The sequence below is a fragment of the Cucurbita pepo genome, chromosome 13 (assembly GCF_057944985.1).
Source record: "Cucurbita pepo subsp. pepo isolate OVF chromosome 13, ASM5794498v1, whole genome shotgun sequence".
NCBI classification, from domain to species: domain Eukaryota; kingdom Viridiplantae; phylum Streptophyta; class Magnoliopsida; order Cucurbitales; family Cucurbitaceae; genus Cucurbita; species Cucurbita pepo.
In genome coordinates this window covers 4,024,212-4,028,304 of record NC_141810.1, presented here as the reverse complement: position 1 = coordinate 4,028,304, position 4,093 = coordinate 4,024,212, and the positions used below count along the sequence as shown (strand labels likewise).

The 4,093-nt window shown below is 37.7% G+C and overlaps 1 non-coding gene and 1 pseudogene across 1 annotated transcript; one reads left to right on the top strand and one right to left on the bottom strand.

The window, feature by feature from the left end:
- Positions 1-906: 906 nt before the first annotated feature.
- Positions 907-979, top strand: TRNAF-AAA (transfer RNA phenylalanine (anticodon AAA)). The gene has a single exon. It is a non-coding gene; the product is annotated as a tRNA-Phe (tRNA).
- Positions 980-1,606: 627 nt separating this feature from the next.
- On the bottom strand, positions 1,607-3,769 carry LOC147789665 (putative polygalacturonase; annotated as a pseudogene).
- Positions 3,770-4,093: the final 324 nt, after the last annotated feature.

Sequence of the window (4,093 nt, the reverse complement as noted above, 5' to 3'; positions counted from 1 at the left end):
TTTTCCCCTCTTATAAAAGATTACAAAACTATTATGGAAGTAATCACCCTACATGACCGTTGAATGTGCGTTGTGGGTTTGCAAATAAGTTAAAATGAGCTAAAAGCCACCACAAAATTCAACAACCTGTCTATTTTATTAGTTCTAGCCAAAACTTCCTTAATTTTTCTAGCTGTTCTTCGTTGTTCGAGAACAATTGATACTCTCAATCAAATTATTTTAATTAGTTTAAGTTCACCCCATCCATTTGAATAAGACCAAAAACTCACTTCATTTCCAGCAAGGAAAGGAACAAAAAAAATAGGCTCTCTATCGAAACGACAATATACTTATTATTTACTATTTGTGATATTGTATATTTTCATGTATTCTTGTGAATTTTACACCATTTTTCTCTATACATTCACGAGTCATCAGTCACTACCATGCTACAACCTTACTTGAAAATCATTTGAAAATAGGGTAAGTACGAAAAAACTCGTTAACTCCCCTAGTGTGGTTCGACAAGCAAACCATCGTATAGTTTCATCAAACAAAATGAAAGAACCTTGGTGGTTGATTACTCATAACACATAGCATGTAATCTACTCACCTAGAATAGCTTTCAGCATCCAATGCACACAACGTGTAACCCTTACCACATTTATAAATTTCATCAATCACCCATGTCACCAATGGTGGCTGGTTACCCGATACACAAAGGGTGTAACCTTTATCACATTTATTTCATTCAAAAATCATAACATGCACAAATGCGATACCAAAGTAATTATTTTCGTAATCAATAGGCATGACAACAAACAACAACATCCATATAACAATCCATATAATAACAATCAATCTAAGCCGCACAAGACATAACAACTCTAAACTTCGTTGGGCTTTATCACTTACCGTTCTCTTATGGTGGGGATAGCTCAGTTGGGAGAGCGTTAGACTAAAGATCTAAAGGTCACGTGTTTGATTCACGTTCACCGCATTTGAACCGGAGTCTTAATTAGACTATTTCATCTATTAATGAGTGAATATTTATTTGCGGTTTAAACTTTGATAGAAAGTTACACATATTAATTTTGATTGTAATCAATTGTCAAGTTAAGTATAACTCAACTAATTAGCGGTGATTAAATAGAAGAGATAGCTCTACTTATGCATTTTTATTATGTTAAAATAGCGGGGATAGCTTAGTTGGGAGAGCGTTAGACTGAAGATTTGAAGGTGTTATGTGTTTGATCCATGTTCACCGCAATGGTGTCGAGAGTCCTAACTTGACTGTGCAATCTCGGGAATGTTTCATTTGTGAAATATTTCGTAATGATTTAAACTTTGTAGCGGGGATAATTCTACTTATGCATTTTTACATTAGCAAATAGCAGGGATAGCTCAGTTGGGAGAGCGTCAGACTGAAGATTTGAAGGTCACGTGTTTGATCCATGTTCACTATGGTAATCATACCATATAAAAACTTCATGGTGGATCCATACATATTTGGATATATAAGAATTGTTTTTATTCTCTCTTTTTCAATTTTAGATTATTATTTTGATGGTTTTGAGTTACAATTAGTTATTGTTTAGTGATATATTACAAATCTAGTTGAAATAGGTTAGTTTCAAATTTAAAAACTTCTCATTTTATCTATATGTTCATTAAATTTTTCATTATCATTTATTCCACAGAATTAAAAAAAAAAAAAAAACAAAGTCTTTACGAGAAGGTAGGAATTTCAACCGAGCATGACTTCAACTGAACATTCTCAATCGGCAGCTGATCCTCGGGAAAGTCACATCCACCGCTTTTCGCTGCCTTAGCCAACGGAGCACATGGCGGTGGATCCACATCGCTACTAAATCCCTCAATGTTCGTACAGTTCCACTGCAACTTTTTAGGCGTCGCCGACAATCCAATCTTCACATTTGAAACACAAATATCCGTGAATGGATCTCCTGAAATCCCGGCAAAATTTGCCGACATATTAACATTCTCGGCCACCACGTCTCTGTAATTAATGTTCTTAATCAATGGCAATGCCGAGGGATCGAACTTGTCATCCGCATGCGATTTGTAGTCTCCAGTTATCCAAAAGACGTATTTCATCGTGGATAGAAACATTCTTCGAACGAAAATGTCCTTGACGAAACCGCCTAGTCCGCGAGCGGTTTTGATTCTGACGAAAGACTGTGTGTGATTGCTGTAACATTTTCGATCCTGACGTTGCGGATTCCGCCGGACATTTCGCTGCCAAGGGCAATACCTGCAGAATCTGGTGAGATGCAAGTGAGGCGGCGAATGACGAGGTCCTCGGTCGGCATTCCGAACTTGATACCGTATTGGTCCCATCCGCTCTTGATGGCGATGCAATCGTCACCGGAGACAATGTAGCAGTCTTCGATTCGAGTGTTGGAACAAGAATCTGATAAATTGAACGGAGATTTAGGGAGAGGGATTGAGGAAGAAAAGAACCCTAAGGTTTTAAAGGAGAAGAAGAAGGGAACCTGGATTGATTCCGTCGGTGTTGGGTACGGTGACTGGAGCCAAGATGGTGAGCCCTTGGATAATCACGTTTCTGCATTTTCACCCATATTATGATATATAATTAAAAATTCTTTTTGGTCGGGAGGAATTTGAATGACATACTTTTTTCAAAGCATAATCCTAAAATACAAGGATAATGGGACGGAAGCGAAATAGCCAAACCTGCTATAAATCGGATGGACGAACCAAGAAGGTGAGTTGATCAAAGTGAGATTCGAGATCTGGATTTGATCAGAGTACATGATCTCGATCACATATGGCCGTGTTACCTTGAGCTCCCCTTTCTTAAACTTTTCCCACCAAGAAGATCCCTGCCCGTCGATTGTACCGTTGTTACCTACACCATGTCACCGACCCAACTTTATTTTCTATAAAAGTTCTTTTTATGTTTTCAGTTACCTTAGTTCTTTTTTATTTAATTCTGATAGCACGGAAGCGTGTTATAATTTTGCAATCCATTTAAAAAAAATTAGAATGTTAAAAGGTAAGAAAAAATAATCACCCGTGATAACCACATCGGTGAGATTAGTTCCAAAGATGAGGCTGCTGTACCGTCCACCAGGAGCATCTCTTCCCCTCCCATAAGATGGGAGAACTTTCACGAGTGGCCATTCTGATTCATTCTGCACCATTAAATTAAATTATGAGGAACAAATCTAACTCATTTATTTTGGATTAAAGATTAAAATTCAAATCACCACTCCCAAAGGTGTTAGGTTTATAAAAATAAAATACTCGATAGGTCGAACCTGGGATGCAAGAATTTTAGCTTCTTTATCGATAAAAAGTGTGAAATGGCTAGTCAGATTAAAACTTCCGGTCAGCCATTTTCCCGGCGGCACGACCAATTGAGCTCCGCCATCTGCCGCCATTGTGCTGAGATGTTCAATCGCTTTTCGGAACGCGTGAGTATTTGAAGTTACTCCGTCGCCGACGCCGCCAAACTCCGTTAACAACGCTGAGTGTTTCCGACAATTGATCTCCTGAAATTCCAGGGAGTTCGAACTTAGACGCGGATTCATAGCGTCCACGGTGGCTAAGCTCACCAATGCCAGTACGATCACGACCGAGATTCTCGCTGCTGTAACCTACCGAAAAAAATCAAAGATGATTCAATCTCTTTTTGTTGGTTACATTTTCGAATTTGATCGAGAATAGTAAGGATCCACGGGAAAAAAAGTTCTTCAATAAACCATTCGGGGTTTTGAACAAAAACCCACAATCATTTGAAGTGATTCCAAACAAAAACCAATGAAAGTAGAAGAACAAGCGAGGCCCACAAGATCAATGGAAAGAAAACAAAGAAAAAGAAAATGAAATTCAAAGAGAAAGAAGAAGAAACATTACATTGAGTTTTGTGAGTTTTGGAGGAAGATCCATGATGAATTTTGTTTGCGAGTTTATGATTTTTAGATTGGGGGACAAACGATTTTATAGGATAATATAGGAATCAAAAATAGGAAAGGGATTTATTACTATTATTGTTATTATTTCAAGGGTTAAATTTTGGGTTGTAAATGAAATGGTTGGATTTACATAGAATATTAGCACAACCAGA